The 20,648-nt window shown below is 36.1% G+C and overlaps 1 long non-coding RNA gene across 1 annotated transcript; it reads left to right on the top strand.

Moving 5' to 3' along the window:
• Window positions 1-204: 204 nt before the first annotated feature.
• LOC130709095 (uncharacterized) lies at window positions 205-14,753 on the top strand. Its single transcript, XR_009009573.1, has 3 exons — window positions 205-362; window positions 12,444-12,590; window positions 12,678-14,753. It is a non-coding gene; the product is annotated as an uncharacterized LOC130709095 (long non-coding RNA).
• The last annotated feature ends 5,895 nt before the right edge of the window (window positions 14,754-20,648 follow it).

The raw sequence follows: 20,648 nt of genomic DNA on the forward strand, positions 1-20,648 counted from the left end.
ATGGAATGGAGTACAGGCACTGCAGATGGCAGAGACTTTCAGATTTATTGTAGAATCATTTAAAATTGGTTATGCTCTTGCCAGAAGTTAATTAATTTTTTTCTCATCTTTTCTGGGGCTGGGGGGTGGGGTGGGGGGCCTCTGTGTCTCACTAGGTGGCAGTGTATGATTATATCTGGAAAAGCCATGGCGTCCAGTCCGGCATCTCCAGCTGTGACCTCCAACAGCAAAATGAAACTTCTGTGTCTGCACTTGGTCCAGGAGATGTTACTTCTCATATAGCTGTGTACACTGTTTATCCCAGTGGGTTCCAAGAGCTGTACCGCCATTTTCTGAGGCTCCCTAGTGGTGTCATTGTTGAGGTGAGTATATATGAAAATATTTTAATGCAAATGCTGTGTATGTCGTAGTGCGTGAATGTGAGTGTGTTTATACTTGATTTCAAAGGCTTCAAAACTACTTTGCAAACATATCATAACTGATGCTTCTAGCACCATAGAGGACGTGAAGATGTATTTTAGTGTTTTCCTAAAGAAACAAAAGTACCGCGTAAGAAAAGAAAATGTTTCTGAGCTATTGGAAGAAAGGCAGGAAAAAAACCACGTGAAATAATTCAGGATTCTGCCTGCAATAACTTTGACTCAGTCAATATTTGGAAACATCAGCAGATTGATGAAGAAGAAATATCTGAGTCCATAGATACTTCGATGCCACAGGAAAGTACACAGCTCTTTGCTGAAATGATCTCACACAAAATGAATGAGATGGTGTAATTTCATATTTTTTCCATGAGGTAAATCTTAAAAAATAAAGGAAAGCCTCCATTCCCTAAATCTTTAAAAACTTTTTAGAGTAGTATTTGGCAAAGATCCTAAAGTCATGTTTCCTCCTAAAATGTCAAAGTCTTTAGGTGAGCTGAGTTTGTTAAAAAAAAATCTCTTACATTGCCTCAAAGTCTCAGAATCCAAACTTCAGGGCATGTTGAAACCTGAGGCTCCCATTAGCCTCAGAAGTGCTGTTGAATAATGAAGTCAGAAAGAGTGTTATTTCCCTTTATTTGGTGGGAATGAAGGATGGAGGAGAAGGAGAATTCAGATATGTATCACATTCAATTCCCTGGTCTTGGTGGCATGAAACTCATTTTGCAGTGGCACAATACTACGTTGTTAAGAATTTGCAGAGTAAGAATCTTTCTGTTCGCATCACACTTTCTCTGTGGAATTTAGCTATTGCTGTTTCTGTTATGAAGTTGATGAAAGTGTGTCTTCATAAAAGTCCCTTTGAATATAACCTTGAAGAAATTTTTAATTGTTTAGAGCTCCGCCTTGCAGATAGGGTGTTTCCCCTTTCTACAAAACCAGCCCATGACGGAGTTTGGTACTTGAGTGATTCTCGTGGGCTCTCTACTCAGAGAAGCAGAGATGTGCTAGACAAGGGTCCCCATCATTTCACCTCCCTTTTCCCTGATATGAGGGGATTGTGTATATTGTAGCAAAGCAGCAGGTAGGTGGATGAGGACTATATCCCACGTAATTCTTTGTGGGCTTGGGTCACGGGCTGGTATTGGCACTTCTGTGTATGATCTTTTTCAGACTTTGGCAACATTTGCTTTAGAAACCTCTTTGTGGGACAAAACTGCCACGACTTAATTTTTTTTAAATTTACATAAGCGTGTGCTTAAATACGTATGCACACCATGAGCTGAACAAACTGGAGAAGCCAGGATGCCAGGGATATCTGCCCTTCTGCTGCAAAACATCTTGCAGCTTGTAGTCCTTGGGTCCGACTGGGAAGCTGAGGTTCAAGGTGACCTGTTCTCATAAGCAAAGCAATCATCAGGGCTTTAATTCACTCACTACTGCACGTGCGCTAGGACCTTGGTTTAGTCATTTCCCACTCCTCTGCCTATATCCTTATCTGTACAACTGGGTTATAAATACTTATACTACCTGCCTCACAGGTATTTGGGACAGATGAATGAGATAACATTGACAACGTATTTTAGTTCTTTTTAAAAAGGGCACAATAAACAGTTCAAAGTATTGTGGATCATGCACAATTAAATTCATTCAACTTTTTTTTCAAACGTAGTGACATTATGCTAAAAATAAAATAAGGTAGGTTCTAGAAGGATTGAGAGGTGGGGCAGGAGGTGTTATTGACCCATCTGGTTTTGGTTGCCTGTGTTTTCCACACTGTTGGATTATATGACGGTGGAAGTGTGTCTGGACCCCTCTAAGCCTGTTCCCAACAGAGATACTAACAAATACTAAACCAGCGTTCCCCCTTTTTTCAGATCTCAGCAAAGGCACAGGGTCTCACTCCCTCTGCAGTCCGAGTCTAAAGCCTACCCACTTATTTCTTTGTGCTTTATGTTACCTGCTTTGTCCTCTATGAAATCCATTTTGAAGGGACCTAGCCTCTTTGCACCTTCTCTGACACTTTTTTAGGAGTACTAGATTTTATTCATTAGCCTTTCTAAACTTGTTTCCAGTATTAAACTGTGTGTCCCAGAGGACAGGAACCGTCAAATCATACCAGTCCCAGAGCATATTGAAGACTAGGCAGGTTTTCTTTCAGCCTATTCAACAATCTTCCTACTTTCTTTTATATCTCTCCTGACCCCTAACGGGCACAGTCTCATCTATCACTGGCTGTCTGAGCTATAAAACCTGAAATTGGAATGGATTTGAGACTGATCTTTTGCAGCTTCAGTGAGAAGTGAAATTCATGTATTATCTTTCCCAAAGATGTATGCATGGTAAAGAAATTTCCAACAACAGCACCTAGATAGATTATACTTTCCGGACTGAAGAAACATCTATTCAACTTTGAAAATTGTAGTTTCTAAGTAGTCACCTACTTGGATTAGAGTTAACTCCTACCTTTGAAGTCCTTATCTCTGTACTAGGCACAAAGCTGTTGCTCAAGGAAATCTATTAAGTTGCATTGAATTTCTGGATGCCAAATTATGCTACTTGATGGGTAATTATGCGCCATGAGACCTTTTCCACTAACACCTATATTATGCGAATTGAGGGCACCTATGCTAAGGAAATGACTCAGATCCGTCTAGAGATACCTGTAAGATCCATGCTGTATTCTGATGGGCTATTCTGATAGGGGAAGAAACAGGTAGCTGCCTCTAGACCTAATTTAATATTTACAAATTAGATCTGGCAATAAACATGAAACAAAAATGGGTGAAATTCTGCTTCACCTTTATAACCTGAACTCTATTCTCAGAGGTTTTATGGTGGTTGTAAAACAGAGTACCTAGTGTTCTGAGCTCCTTCTGCATCTAACACAGCTCCGGCTTGCAACGACAGTGATTTCTAAGTCTCCCCCAATTCTGATATGAAAGATAGCTCACGTGTTAACCTTTTCTTTCTTTTTTTTTTCCTCAAGAAAACCTTAGCAATTTGAGTTTCGAAGCACGTTATCTTCAAGTTTTTCATTTTTTTGTGAAAAGCCATGGTTTTTGGAACAGTATGATTTCTGCACTGAAAAGGTCAGATTCCATCAGGTTGAAATAGAAGTTATATTACAAACTATCTTTCCTATGGATTTATGTTCACCACTTTTTTTCATCTGGGCCCGTGACCAAGATGACACAGATCTTACAGTGTTCTACATATTTAACTTAAAAAATAAAATCCCCTCCACGCTTGTCCGAGCTGGTCATTGGTCTGTCAGGAGGTGAGGGCCTCTCTTGAATTATCTTTTTGTCAACCCCTCTGAGGCTGGGCAATGCCATGGACTCTCCGCAGAGGAATACTTTTTAAATTAATTCATGAATTAACTTTATATTGAAGTATAGTTGATTTACAGTATATCGTGTTAATTTCATGTACAGCAGTGATTCAGTTATATATATATACATACACATATCTATTCTTTTCCCATATAGGTTATTACAAAATATCGAGTAGAGTTCCCCTGTGCTGTGCAGTAGTAGGTCTTTGTTAGTTATCTATTTTATATACAGTAGTGCGTACCTATAATGCTTTGTCTCCGTTCCGTAGCTTGAGGTTTTGTTTTTTTTTTTGTAAGTACAAAGTTATTCTAAAGTTTTTAGTGCCACAAAACCTAGAAACCCAGGCAAGACTGGTGCAGACTCATCAAGTCACAAATAAGCTTCCCGATCCCAGGGTATCCATCGCAATTAAGAAAGCCCTTGGAGCATTCGTTGGGGGCGGAATGGGAAAAGGGTTTCTTTGTCATTAGAGGCGGTGTCGCCTGGTGGTCTGAGCAGAGGAGTGGGAGTCAGGAGCTCAGCGATCTAACAGGGGCTCTGTGAGGCCCTGCCGAGCGGCTTCCGGCGAATCTCTCAGCCTCAGGAGGACGGGCTCACCTACTTTGAATCTCCCATCTGAGGAGCTCCTTACCCAGGGCCAGGGGATACACAGCAGGAGGGCTGATTCCTTGTCTGCAAAATGAGAATATTAATACTTGCCTAAATAACAGATTAACCAATTAGTGGTTTTATTAAGTGCTCTGCTGATAGAAAACGCAGCAGGAGGAGAAAGGTGAAAACGAAACACGGAACCACAATTTATGATGAGATGGGTTTGATTCAACTCCGGATTCTTCTCCCACTCATGGAGCTGAGTGACCACCGGTGGGAAGAGCAGGTGCAGAGGGGCTGACCCTCACTTGTTTGACCCTCCGCGAGAAGGCAGCAGAGGAAGCTTTATCTTGCAAGCCTGCATGAAGCTTTGAGTAAATGGAGGGAAGAATCGTATTCTGTCCTTGAATCAATGACTTGCGTGGCAAAACAGAATACAAATAACTGAGAGTTTTCAGTTTTAACTCTTCTATTGTAATATCTTCCAGAAAAGACTATTTATTGTTATTGGAAATTCCCATATCCATCTGCTACAATGACTAATTTGCTGTGTGTGTGTGTGTGAGAGAGAGAAATACACAAAAATGTGGAAGGGAAATCAATAGGAAAATACTGAAAACTCTGGGTCTACAGAAATTATTCATTAAACATGTAAATTGTTGGGAATTCCTCCATCCAGTTTTTCCATTTGTTGAAAGTCATTGTTCATGGGAAGGGGCAAAGCCATCCCTGTGTTTCTCATGGTGCGTAGTTTTACGCAGGCCTAAAGAAAATATTAAAATTAACTTATTTTTGCAAATAGAAGAAAGTCCCGTTTTCATTTCCCAAGTTTAGGAAACTTTATATTTTGTGCACAACACCTGCATGAGAAGGTGCAGTAAATCTTTGGGGCACATTTGGGGCACGATTGCTTACATGACACTATTGAAAATATACATTAATATGAAGTAGTAATAGCAGTACTTATGGCTTTGCATAAAATATTGCTAAGAATGTCAAGGACAGGATTGTCTTTTATTTTTGGTTTTCAAATTCAAACTTAACAGCTGCCACTTCTATTGATTTTTAAAAAATAAGTTCCTGATATTATTTTGCCACCTCTTTTCCCTAAGAATGATTGACTGTTGCAGTAAACTGTAGAGGGACATCATTCTGTTGTCCCTCTACAGTCATCTATCTAAAACATAGACCCCATTTTAAACAACATATTATAAAAAAACAGAACACAAAAGCAAAGAAGAATTCAATTTTCAGGCTAATATTAGAATATAATGGCACTTATAAGACATTCTCCTATCATACTACCATGAAAAGTCTTAAAATAGACACATTTACTAATCATTTAAATATATATTAAGTATATACAGGGATTTATCTCTATTTTAAAATTACTTGACAAAATTATTATTCCCATATGTATGTGTCAAAATAAGTGATTTTATTTGTCTATAATAATTAGGTCAGTGTGACTTGCTATGACATGGTTTGCTTTTCACAAAACTAAGCTAGATGGTTCTCACGGCAGGCTTACTTTATTATTTATATATATAACTGGTAACCTGTAAGAGGAAAATAGCACAGTTTTTAAAAAAATTAGCACACTATAATTTTAAAATAAACACAACAGATTTCAGACACATTTTCAGAAAATGTGCTATTTACTTCTAAAAAGCTATTTTATTATTTGACCTATTTTCATGGGTCAAAAAACAACTGTTAGTGACTAAATTAATTTTAGTAAAACTATGTTTGGTTTCTTTAGAAAATCATGAAGAACTACTTTGATTGTACTTATTACGTATTAAGATGTGATTTTAAAAAACATTTTAGAGTTACTGCAGGTCTTTTCTAAAATAACTTCTCTTGTTCAATCTTGTAAATATTAAATTTCTCCATACTTCATTTGTACTCGTAATTTGAGACAATTATTCATTGGTAGTTCCTGTTTTTATAGACCATATTTTTTATTTGCATATGTAAGAAAAAGAATAATCACATACATATTTTTGAAAATATTTACTCATAAAATAATTTTCAGCATCTTAGATTTCCTTTGACTCTCCAAATAATTGAACTTATGAAAGTTGTAGAAATTATTATAGAATAATTATTTTCAGCATCTTAGATTTCCTTTGACTCTCCAAATAATTGAACTTATGAAAGTTGTAGAAATTATTATTTATTAATAAATAATATTTATTAAATATTATTACATAATATTAAATCTATTATTGCATTTATATGTCTATCAGAAATAATACATATTCATAGGCTATATTGGAGAAGAAAAAGTTCTTGGGATTCTAAGTCATAGGAAATGTTTTAAAAGGTATATTAAGTATAAAGAAGCAGTTTAAAAAATAAGCCTTGACATACTAACTGAAACATATGGTTAAATATCTAATATAAAAATTATAGAGGTGAAAAATTAAATCTTTATTGCAGTCAATAAATAATGAATGTTTTATGTTGAGTAAAAATATGTTCACTTTTACTTCTGTATATTTTTTTCTTATTGAATTGGAATTTGGAAACCATAACTTGAAAGGTGACCCTCTAAATGTGAAAAATATTTTTATGCTTCTTTTTATTCCTTAATCTTAAGTTACTATAAACTTGGAAAATTTTTGAGTTTTTTGCATTATAAATACATCTATTTTTTCCCGGTTTTTTTAAGGAATGATTGACATACATCACTGCATAAACTTAAGGTATAAAAACATTGTGGTTTGATTTACATGTATAGTGAAATGATTAACGTAATAGGTTCAATGTTCATCATCTCATATAGATACAATAAAATGAAAATAACAAAATTCTCTTTGTGATGAGAGCTCTTAGGATCGACTCTCTTAACAACTTTCTTATATGTCACACAGCAGTGTTTACTATAGTTACCATGCTCTACATTTTATCTCTAATATTTATTTATCTTATAACTGGAAGTTTGTACCTTTTATTTGAAATATATTTTAAATCCATGCATCCAACAGTCAGTGCTTGAGCATTTCAGAATATGCCATGATACTACTCATCAGTGATTTTTATCTTGATTCCATTTGACAAGGCTGCCTAACACTGATTTCTTAAAAAGTCAAAGATAATTCACTCATGAACAAAGCAAAATAAGCCACAAAACCCTAAACATAATGGTTTTTCCTTCTATTTATATACAGAAATATCATGAAAATATTTTGGTGCATTTTGTAATTGTGTCAATATTAAGAACTATCTACAAATGAATTGATTTCTTCTAAGAATCCATAGATACAGAAGTAGTTTTTTCCTTTTCAGTTTATGGAACAAGTTCTTCTATAATGACCTGAAATAATTATTTAATAATAATATGATTAAACAATGTAAAAACCAGTTGCTTAGTGTCAATTATTTTTACGTATTTGTATCCTATAAATTATTTTAATCACATTTACATTTAATAAAACATTGACATAAAAGCATATAAGTTGATTTTATGTGCAAAATCACATATAGTATGCCGAGTGACACTTAAAAGGCATGAAAGAGTACCACTAGCTTATTTTCTGAAACAATCTTGACACTAATGCTAAATTACAACTCAGAAACATCTAGCATTTTTACCTTTATGAGAAACGGCTTTTTACATATTTAACATAATTCCAGGGAAAATAAACTGGAATTATGTATAAAGATACATGCATTGTAACCAAAGGGCGTTTATATTCCCCTGTAGAATACTTACGATGATTTTATTGCCATTTTGTGTCATTTTCAAAAGGATATAAAATGCAGCCAGTAAACAAACTAGACTTTAGATTTAAGGTGACAGCTGCTCCTTCAGAAGCAATATTCAGATATTTAATCTTAAGAACATTGAATATTCTTTATTTTACAACCAAGTAAAGTATACTTTTACAAAAATGAAAGGACTGCGTACTTTGGCTTATTATTTTCACAGCAGTGGTGATCAACATGGCCACCACTGCCAACACGCCATCATCACTAAATCCCAGAGAATTCATCCAAATGTCAGCCCTTATTTAACTGTTTCAGGAAATTAACATCCATGCTCTACTTTTTCAAAATGCAAAACTTCCTTTCTCTAAAATAATGCTGATTCAACCTATTATTTACTCTGTCATATTATTTCTAGTTATATATATATTTTTTGAAATCTACAATTGTAATCTAATTTTAAGACTTTTTACCCCTAGTTTGGATTCCTGTAGTTCAGGTACAGAGATCTGAATTCTGTTGAAGAAAAAATTTATTTCGCTATGGAGCCATAATGAGTTTAACTAGGCCTCCAAATATTGCTGTCAGTGAATTAGTGCTATGCATACACGAGTCCTGTGTTAAGTTGGCAAATTAAAACAAAATCTGTCCGAATGTTGTATCTGTTTTACTATTCCTCCTCCTCAGCCTCCTTACCATCTTTATAATGGCCTCTCACTAAAACCTTATCAATGGGGGTGGGATAGTGAGGGTGGGAGGGAGGGAGACGCAAGAGGGAAGAGATTTGGGGACATATGTATATGTATAACTGATTCACTTTGTTATAAAGCAGAAACTAACACACCATTGTAAAGCAATTATACTCCAATAAAGATGTAAAAAAATAATAAAAATAATCTGTTAGCTTGGGAAGTATTAGAAATAAAGATATACTTTAAAAATAAAGAAACGAAAAAATAGGTAATTATGAACTTAGAGGGAGAAAACATTCTGTAAGAAGAAAAAAAAAAAACCTTATCAATGTGTGTTTTGGGGAGCTGTGTATGACCCATTCTACCCGATAGATTGCAAATAAAGTCAACTCCAGTTTTCTAAATAGACACTTGAGGGTATATCTACCCTTATTAGCAGTCAACTAGCTATCTCTTTCTTAAGGCCTGTTTTAACACAATTTCTAAGAAATCCAGGGACTTCTTTATACCAAAGAAGGCCAGTCCTGCTTCAAGCACAAGGCAGAAAGAGCTCACATGTGTTGACTCCATGGCCATGGGTGTTTCTGTTCACCACCAGCTCCATACATCCACACGGCCTGAAAGACCCTTGTCTGTCTCTGCAGAAACCCTTTGCCGGTCACAGTGCCTGGCGATGCCACAGAGACGTCCCAAGCTTGCACTCTATTCGTTCACATCCATACATCTGTAACACTGTGCTGGTGGGGACATGAGTGGCTAACCAAGTTCACAGTGGCTTTTGCCTCATCCACATAGCATGCCAGATCTAGTTTTCCCCAAAAAAAGTTGATTGTGAGAGGTCTTTATTTTTTTTACCATTTTTAAAATTTCTTTTATGAATGGGTAAACTTTGGAGTTTCTTTCTTGGCCATTTTCATTGATGTTCCTTATTATTTCTTAAAGCTAGATTCTGACAGTGGAATTACTAGGCCAAAGAATCTGAGGATTTAAAAGGATAGATATTTATGAGCATATTTCTTATACACATAAATATATATCTCCAAATTGCCCTCCAGAAAAGGAGGACAAACAGAAAGCCACCACTGCAGTGAATGGGAAGTTTGCCAAACATTTTGATAATCTTTTTGGCTATAGCTACACAAACTATGCTCTCTGTAACTTAAAGAGACAGTGTTAGGTTTGAAATATGAGGCCACATGGATATCAGAGCTCACTGTCATTTTCTGCCTTTGAAAAATGCTGCAAGACTAGGTTGTGTTTTATTTTCAAAGCACGGCACATTTAAATACAGGCTTGCTGTGAGATTTCAGTTGTTTGCAATATTTACTTTCTAGCAACGCTTATTCCCAGTAATCAGTGAAACTCATAAAATAAGTATGATTATAATATTGTGAGCTTATTCTTCTAGCACAAATCACTTGAAATATGTGACTCTAAACAGATAGAGTAATTGGAAAGTGAACCGTCTTGCACAACAATTAACTAAGAAGTGACAAGTAAGTTTCATTAGCGATTATGATTAAGGCTAGTTATATTTTTATTCCCTCTTTCCCAAACCTTTCAAGCTGAAGTATATTTGTTAATTTGATGTATATTCACATAGATGTACAGATCATTTTATACAAGTACATTTTTGATACATTATGGTGGCAGCTGTGACGGGGACAAGGGGAATAGTTTAAAATTTAGGAGCGATTTTTAAAAACCAGAACATCCCAGAAGGCTACATGCTGTTAGTCCATAGCCCTGTGCATCAGGGTAAAGAAATGCTGCCAGGTAATTAGTCCAGATGCTAACTGGGGAAGTTCCTAGAATCCTGAGCAAATCAAACCACTCCTGCTCTCATGTCCCTTCTTGCTCACACCATACAGACATTTTAAGGAATTCCTGTTAATAAAGACATACTACTGAGTAAGGAAACATCCCAATAATCCATTTCCTAGAGGATAAAGTGGTGATTGAAGTTGTTATTCTGATCCAAATTCTCAATAACAAAGAAAGATTGCGAATGGCAGGACACTTAGGAGAAAGTGACTTTTTGTCATTCTGGAATTCTTAGTTCTGGTGAAGGCTGAATGCCACCCCACTTGATGTGAGGAAGGTGCATTTCAGAAATTTCAAGAACAGTTGGCATGCTCCAGCACGTGAGGCTCTAAATGGTAGGGTATCACCAGAGGCATGGACAAAGCTCTAGAACTGCAACTCTGAGTTACACTTTTAGATAGTCTTGATAAGAAAGAAGACTGAATAACTGCTGTTGTGGTATAGAATGTTTCTCAATAAACTTAGGTTTTAAAAAGATCATATACTAAGAAAAGCAAAGAAAGGTATATCATGAAATTAAAAAAAAAAAGAGAGATGTTTAAGAACAATGACCAGGAGAGAATTCCCTGGCGGTCCAGTGGTTAGGATTCGGCTCTCTTACTGCCAGGGCCTGGGTTCCATCCCTGGTCGGAGAACTAAGATCCTGCAAGTTTCACAGCACAGCCAAAAAAAAAAAAAAAGCTCTAATAAAAATAAAAATAAAAGAAGAAGAAGAATGACAGGGAAGCAATAATGGAAAAGTACGACACGATTTTAGATAACAGTGGGTGGAGTGGACTGTAAGAAAACCTGACAAGAAAGATTCAACAAAAGGAGAAATCAAGGTGTCCAAAGATAGCTATTTTTCTCAACATTATTTAGTTGTATATGTCAAATATCTATTTCTGCTTAATCACAAAAAGTTTTTTATTAACCCACATAAGTAGGAATTACAGTAGATGTCCTCTTTCTTATCCAGAGAAATGCATTCAGTTTGCCAGTGTAGACGTAGATGTGGGTCCCTGCCTTTCTCATTGGGGTGGCCTTCAGTTGGAGACCATAAGTTCTGGGGAAAACAGTCCTTCCGCAGAATTCTTGGAAATGTTACATACCTTCAAGAGGTAGGAGAGCCAGATGAAGTCAGTGAAATTGATGATTCTTTTAAACAGTCCAAAACAAACCCAAACTTTGTGTGATGAGTGAAACAGGATGTTGATATGGTTGCTAGCTGTGCTCAAAGATGATTAGTCTTATATATACAGAAAGCTTCTCTTGGGACAATGAGTTCCTTCTAAAAGGAATGCTGTCCTGTGTTTTCCCCTGATACTTTTGTTTTCTATCCATTTCATCACACAAAAGTTACTAAATGCAAAAAAGAAAATCCCAGTCTTGTATTTTGTTTTGACCTATTTTGGTTTCTGTAAGGTTAGGATAATTCACTTTTCACATGTGTTTAAATGGCTAATTTTGACCCTGTGTTCTGTATTACTAAATATTATACAAATGCTTATTTATATTTTTTGGTGTATTATTAAATTATTGTTAAAGTTAGAAAGAAATGGGAGATACATGTACACGTATAGCTGATTCACTTTGTTATACAGCAGAAACTAACACACCATTGTAAAGCAATTATACTCCAATAAAGATGTTAAAAAACAAAAAAAAGAAGAAGAAAGAAATGGAACCAAACCATAAAACCTAAATTGAAAACTCCTGTTAAAATGTGGAATTAGGTTAACTATAATGGCATTTCAGGGCATTTCGAAGCTGTAATTTTTTTTCAGGGGAAAAATTGGGAAAAAGCACAGGTTTTGTTCATTCTGCCTAAATATTTCTTTGAAGTGTGGTAAGTTAACATGTGCCATTTTGTCGCCACTTTTCAGGTGTTTGGTGATATCAGTGGCTTAAAGTTTATCCCCGGTGAAGTGGTCACGGCTATTCAGGAGCATCTGAGTGAAATGGACAGTACACTGGAAGACTCCTTAGATATTAAATCAAGAGGATTGAAAAGAATCCATTAAAATAAAAAGGTATTTTCCCCTGATTAAATATTTTACTCATTGCTGTACCTGAGTGCCTCAACTTAGAAGTGCTTCTTCCTTCTTGCTTTCTTAAAGGTCCACAGTGGTGCACAAGTCATGGTGAGAAGACTAAGTTCAACTTCCTTTTCAATCTACGGCCTTATAATATGTACTTTACCAGAAGTCAATAACCAGTATTGGAAACAACAGCTGGACGTCATGATTGTCCCAAATATGTTTTCAGAGAACATAGACTCCTGTTCATCTTCATTAGCTTAGAAAGAGCTACTTGGCTCCTGTGGAGTATGAAGAGAAATAGAATATCATTTTTCACACTCTCCTACAGCAGTACTCTTTCCTTTGGAGGGAATAAGGGGAATGGCTAGAAGATGATATAACCAAGCCTAAATAAATCCCCTTTCCCCTTCACTTAGCATAAAATTTCACATTTATTTCTAGAAGAAATTTCAAGGAAAAAAAAATGGAAAAATTACATAACAATAAAAAAAATCAAGTCACTTAAATTAGTTGTTTTACAGCACAAATACTTTGTATTCTAAGATATCAACAAACAGCCCCAAACTGGCTGGCTCAGATTTGGGCTCCTCTCATCCACCTCAGCTCTTTCTAAAAGGACCAAAGTAGCAAAGCCCCCTTGCCAGTTCTTTAGATTATTCCTTTTTTTTTTTTTTTTTTTAATGTCTGAAACATTTATATTAACATAGATTATTCCTTTTTGTCTTTACTCCCTTGCTTTCCTTTTTTCGACTGAAAGTTTGGAATAGGACTTAGGATCACAAGCGGACAATGAACTGTCAGAGGGTTGATGGGTTATAAAAAAATCCTGCATCTTTAAGAATCGTTTGTCCTCATTATAGAGCAATAAATACAGAGGATATCTAGGCCCTCTGATCTTCCTCTGCGTTTGTAAGTAAGGGTGAGCAGGTGTTTTGTCACCTCTCTCAAACAAAAAGCAGTGTTTATTAGAGACGTCAAATTTGATACCTATAACTGGGAAACATAAACACATCCCATCCTGGTGATTTTTCAATCCTCATCTTTAATTATTGTCTAACTATAAGGATATCTTCAGTTTTACATAAGACATTTACATTGAGTTACACTAGATGTTCCCTCTATTGGCAGAAATTAGCATATGCATATACTGTCTATATTTTTCATCCTCTATAGCTCTTATTGAAGGCAGATCAACATATATTAACATCTCTGACAAAAGATCTCAACTTCACAGGAACTAGTGAACATTCTAAATATGTTTTAATGGCTTAAATTATTGCACCTGCATACCTCAGGAAACTATAGACTCTTCCTTCAAAATGATATGTGACTGTCAGTGTCAATGACTTCTTGCCTTCCTCACCTCCACACTTGCAAGCATAATTACTCATAGCTCTGGTCATCAGGTACTCACCTCCACTTTCACCGAATAGCTTTCTATTCTAACTACATGCTTTGCCTTCCCCGTTGGAGCATGAATTACCTGTGTGGAGAATTTTTCAAATGTATCTTCCTATTAACAGAGCTTAGAACGATTCTTGGCCCTATGCAGGGGCCCAATAAACATTTTCTGTTGGGAAGATGGTGTGAAGGAGAGGTGGCGGAAGGGATTAGGGCCAGGTGTTATCATTTATAGTATAAATAAGAAGCCCATCCCTCCCCCTGAAAAAGTGGGGCTGGATACAGTAAAGTAAGTTCTATGATAGACCTGTATCAATACAAAATATACTGAGAAGGATAAATGTATACATATAAGTAGATTTCTGCCTCTTAGACTGTATTTCATTAGATTATTAGGTCAAGTTGATAAAGCAAATGTAGTTGAACAAGTGATCTGGTAAGTTTTTCACTGAACCATCATTTGCTTAACTGAATTAATAAAAATACCTATTGATTTTATAGGTCTGTCACTTTTTTTTTTTTTGGCTGCACCACGCGGCATGAAGGATCTTCCTTCCCCCACCAGGGATCGAACTCGCTCACACTCCTTGCAGTGGAAGCACAGAGTCCTAACCACTGGACAGCCAGGGAATTCCCCTGTCACTTTTATTGTTTATGCTTTTCTCACTAAAATGTAAGCTCTTCGAGGGCAGGGATCACTGTCTGCTTTAATTAGTCGTACCTGTCCCAGTCCTCAATACTGTTCTTTGAACTAGTAAGTGTTCTGTCAATTTTCATTGGATGAAAGTATAAACTGATAAGCCAAGTTTCACTTCACTTTATATTTAATGTGTTGTACAACAGTGAATTGAATGAACAATGCAGAGGTCAGCAATCAATTGAGACTTTTCTTTTTTTGTGTGTTTCCTTTAGGGATTGGTGGTCCCAATGAAAGGATTGGTATAATTAAGAAAAACAATATTTTCTTGCCCCTAAAGGATGCCCATGGCCACAGTGTATTTCCTAATCCAAAAAGTCTCCTGCTACATTACTGCAAAGCAGGAGTTGTTCAGTATTTTAAAATCAAGTCTACAGAATGTTTTGTTGCTCTAGTTGTTTTATAGTTGTTTTCCTTGCCATTGAACTGATCTTACTGAGCTTCAACATATGAGTCTAACACTTTCATTAACATATTCTGTGTGTGTGTGTGTGTGTGTGTGTGTGTGTGTGTGTGTGTAGTGTGTAGTGTGGTGGATAGAGATTTACTAACATGTTCTTTCAAGAGTCCTTTCTTGTTGAGAAGGCCCATTCTAACGTTCACAGACTCAGTGCAGTAACTTAGTCCAATGTTGAAATAAGATTTGGGTACTATCTTATCTCTGAAGTAAATACCACATTTGCATTGGCATTGAAACAAATTATTTAATTTAGATTTTTTTTGGATGTACATGTAGGGTTAGTTTCTTAATAGAAAAATAGAGGAAAAAAGGAACTTTTTATTCTTATAATCAATTCCTCTCATTTCTGTGGCCCTTTATGAACTGCAAACAATAATCCCATGGATAGGGAGGGATGAGGATGGTCTTTGTTCGTAGATGCTCTGCAAGAACAGAGTTCTAACTTGAACGTCTTCAGTATAATATTCCCTTAGCAGTGTACACATATTTATATACCGTGCAAAGTATTATTTCAAAATTCAAGATAGGTTTCTAGGGGACTATATATCTCTGTAAATTCAGTTATCATTTTTTCTCAGTATATTGAGGATAATTACAATACTAATAATTATTTTTCAAGAATCTACTAGTAAACTTTCCTTTGTCTATAAACTCATGCATTTTTTTTTGATTATTTCATTGATAACTTCTTTTCTAGTATTGTAGTTTCTCACTGACTTGTGTCATTCACATTGATATTTTTCCTCACATAGAGATAATACACAATACAAACTATGGTTATAATTGAAAACAGTAAAAAAAATACTTTTAATAGATCATTTTTGCTAGTACCTACTGTACTCTTATTGCCCAAATAGATTATCCATTTGAAATTAAATTTTAAGGAATAAAAATATAAATAAGAAGGAATTAAACATTTAAATGCTTGCTGTAAGTTTAAAAATGAGATCTATTCAATTTTCCTTGTCCTAAGCTCAGGGACAATAGATAGATTACACTAAGTGTCAGTTAAGCAAGTAGATGACAAATGAGTGATTTTCATCCTTCAGTTAAATATGGTGCTAAATGGTATGTGCTGGCATTAAAAGCAAATTACTTATCACTTCAACAATCACAGCACGAGAGCATTCTATTGGAGGCTGTATTTCCAGTCTTTCTTGGTCCTCAGTTTTATTAAATAAATCAACTGATAATGGTTGGATAAGCAAAGGAAAAAACCTGGATGGCATCATGACATTTCCATTTTATAAGTACCTATTCAAGACATCTCTAAAATGGTCTTTTGTAGTCACTGAGAATTCACACTCACATCTCCATACACACGTACACACACTATATTTATATATAATTTCATCTGGTCCCATTACCTATGTGAAGCACAAATTCCTTCTGCTACATCACTTCCAGCTGGCCATCTCGCTCAATCTTAAACACCTCTAGGCGTGGGAAAATCACCACTGCAAGTGAGAACTCTCATTACTATCACCACTAGGAATTCCTTCCAGTAGCTTGAAAATAGCCTTTACTGGGTTTGAGATCCTTGCGAGAACCTGTCAATTATAACAGCTCAGAGCCTTGGCCAGTGAGAAGTCTTAACTAAATAGTAGTTGACTGAGTGAAATCAAGTAAGCCTCACCTTTTTTTTTTAAAATATAAATTCTTTTATTTTGAATACAGTGCATTTACACATATTCCCTTTTTGTGACTGGGGAGGTGCTGGGGAGAGGGGTGCGGGTATACTCAAGGGTGAGGAAGGTAACCCTGGGTACTCCGTTCAGAGATTCAGGAAAAGTTCCACTAACCCACACAAACAATGTTTCGCCTACTCTAGCAACGCCTGCAATGTTTTAAATAGGATCAAATATTTGTATTACATAGTGAGACACTGGTCTTGTGGCATGAACACAGAGATCTGGTGGGCAGAGGGTCTGCTTGATTTTGAACAATGAGGACATTTGCAGGACCAGGAGAGAGTGGAATTTAGAGACCCTTCCATTATTGATTTCCTTAATCTGTTGAAACCCTGGGATGAGCAGGAAATCTTTTCTAAAATGGTATAAGCTCCTTAAAAATAACCTCTCCAATATTTGAGTCATGATAAGAACTCAGTAATTGTATGATCAATGGATGAATGAATGAATGAATAAATACGTACATACATAAATGAGATAGTACAGTATAATGATTAAGAGCTGGGGCTCTGAAGTTAGATCCAGGTTGAAGCCCTTCTCTATAACTTATTAACTATGTGACGTTGGACAAGTTACACACTCTCACTGAAAGCTAGCAAACAGTATTTGCTAATTCAGTGACATATTTGGTACACGTGGTTTTGAGATTACATGACTGGAGAGAATATCTCAATTTCTGAATATGTGATGCACTCTGTCCACCCCAGTGGTGGAAAAAGGCTACCTCACGAAAGGCCTCACCTGATCCAAAGCTGACCACATGGGATGTGAGAGCTGCTTGGTCAGGAAGGGAGCTTAAAAGGGTATCGGCTGAGCTCCAAGAGACAGATTATTACCAGCTAATGTACCAAAGGTTCTTTTTCTTCCAAAGCTGACTGTGTATTTTGAATCCAGCCTTTCTTTGAATGGCCTTGATTGCCCTGCTTCAGTTATTCAACTGATTCTATGCTTGATGTGAGTATGTAGTATGATTTTCTAGACCATCCCCTCATGAAGGCACTAAAAGTAGTTCTAACCGACTTCTTATATGGGGTTTTATCAGTGTCCACTTCACAGGATTGTTGTGAGGAATAACAGGGAGGATGAAGGGAGTGTATTAGCTATTGTGATTGGCTAAGCAAATTAATGAGAGAAAGGAAAAAAGGAGGGAGAGGGAAAGAAAAAATGATGGAAGAATGGAAGGAAATAAGGAATGAAAGGAAAGAAATAACTTTCTTGAAGTAAGATTATTATATCAATGGGTAGCCCACTTTAATTTTTAATACATATTAGTTTTATTTCAGGAAGCTTGTACTAATTTCCATTTCAAGCACAAATGGTAATTGAAATAAACTCTTTCTCCAGACTACTGCTAGTAATGGACATTAATGGTAAAAATATTTTCTTACTGAAAAGGTGAAAAACATTTCATTAGAAATGTGATTTATTTTGCACGATTAATGAAAATTTATAGTTTTACTATCAGAAGTCACACTTTCTTATTGACTTATAATAGCTTTTTATATATTGAGTGCAATGAATCTTACAGTGAAACTGTCACCAAAATGTACCAAGGTTGCAAGTTGTTTAGGTTGCTTTAATATATATTTTGGCATAGAAATTCTATGTTTTTTTGTAGTTTAATCTGTAAAGTTTTTTCTTTGTTGTCTTAACACGGTATATTAAATAGTTTATCATTTCTCATATTTTGAAATGCCAGTCTTATTATATATAATAATAAGCACAGACAAGTCACATATTTCTTTTTCCTGTAAAGTGTTGTTGTTGCATTGATTTATTGTCTATTTTCATGTTGGTATCAGACTCCATTAACTAATGTAGCTCATAGGTCTAGGTTAATCAGGGACACCCTATGATTAAATTGCACACTACTAAGAACGACTTACTGGCAACAGAGGAAGAATGAGACTTTAGAGAAAAGAACACAACGTGAAGAGGAATATTGGACCTAGGTAACGGATATTTAGGGAGTACATTAGATACATTTTCTTTTAACTTTTGAGTATGTTTGAAATCTTTCACAATAATAAATTAAGATGAATGATGATGCACAATAGGAAGAGGTGATACCAGGTGTGATATTAGGTGTGAACATAGCTCTACTTGATGGAGAAATCTATAAACACTAACATAAGTTATTAAGTACCCCACGCACCGAATATATGGTGGTGGAGCAGAGACTGAGCCAAAGTAGCTATTTTGATTCAAAAAGGATGTACTTTAAAAATTGTGAATCACTATGTTGCTGTATACCTAAAACACATAATATTGTAAATCAAATATACCTCAATTAAAAAAAAGGGGGGGAACAAGACAATTACTGGTCCAGAGCCATTCTGAGAGCCCACAGGCAGTTGGGAAGCTCTACACCTTTGGTTGTAAGAAATATATTGATTAGCCTTCAATTCTACCTTGTGGGGTAGGTTCCCCCAGCTCACTCTTCCCCGTGACTCTTGGCTCCACCTTCTGAGAGCTCCTGCCTCTGACATTACCCTCTTTAGTTACTTCTGAAGGGAGCTTTAGAGCATACTCCCTTCCTGGAGTCTAAGCAGCTTGTCAAACTGCTTCCTGATCCTTGGTGCCTCAAGGTTATTTAAAGTCTCAGACAATCACAGTTTTGTTTTTCTTTTTTTAAAACTTTTAATTATTATTATTATTATTTTTTTTTTGAGTTTAGGTTAGTGCTATTTTTGGCAGTACGACTGTCTCGAAAGCTTTGGCAGCCTTTTTATTTATTTGATTCCAGTCCGTTTCATGTGCCAATAGCCATACTTACAGTTCTTTTTGAGACATGACTTAATTGCAGATGCCCTGAGTTTATTAAGCGCTGGTGGGAAAGCTGCAGCTTTTTCCTGAGAAATTTTCTGCTAAATTAATTGTATACCCTCATAATCCATCCAGAGGTAGTAACAATGGGATTGATGGGCTTACTGTTGATTTTATCCTTGCCAAAAGGCTTTCTTTGCTCAAAGACATTCTCAAGTTTACGTACTGGTAGGTGGTAAAAAGCAGTTACCTCTTCTGACCCTAAAAATCACCAAATTCTTCCACTCCCTTCATCCCCTTTCATTTCTGTTTGCTAGTCAGCAAATTCTTTTTAAGTTCATCTCTTTTTGTAGAACATTGTCAAATGCAGCCAGTAGTCTCCAACACATGCTACTGTTTTATTTTTTTACATCTTTTCAGATCTTAGAATATAAGCTCATTAGTTATATTGTAACTTGCAAGTTATTGCAGGAAACAACTGATAGTTTAAAAAAGAAGGGTTATTTCTTTCACCTGCTGTACATCTATCACAGGTCCCCCCACAAGCTGCACAATATTGGCATCAACCTCACTCTGTGCCCAGGCTGATCAAGGAACCACTCTCTAGAACGCTGCTGGTTGTGATAGCAGAAGAAAAGGAATATGAAGCAGCATGACAGGCTCTTAAAGCTTCCAGGAGGACGTGAGCCATGTCCCTTCCACTCACAGCATCAAAGCAAGTAACATGGTCACAAAAAGGTGGGGAGGCAGCCAATGGGGGCTGAGTCAGATATAAGGAGCTACGCTGACTTTACAGCTCCTTGTGGGTCCATATCGATATTCAGTACCTCTATTGGATATGCTTTGAAAATCAACCCAGAATCTGGCTCATTATCACCTAATTCTCTACCACAGCCCCAATTTGAGCACTATTATTGCCCTCTTGGATTTCCACAGTAGTCTCCTGCTGATTTCCCTGCCTTTACTCTCACCCAACTTGGGTCCATTTTCAATGCATTAACTAATGTGATCCTTTAAAAATAAGTCAGATCATA

Source organism: Balaenoptera acutorostrata, chromosome 10 (genome assembly GCF_949987535.1).
Source record: "Balaenoptera acutorostrata chromosome 10, mBalAcu1.1, whole genome shotgun sequence".
Taxonomy (NCBI): Eukaryota; Metazoa; Chordata; class Mammalia; order Artiodactyla; family Balaenopteridae; genus Balaenoptera; species Balaenoptera acutorostrata.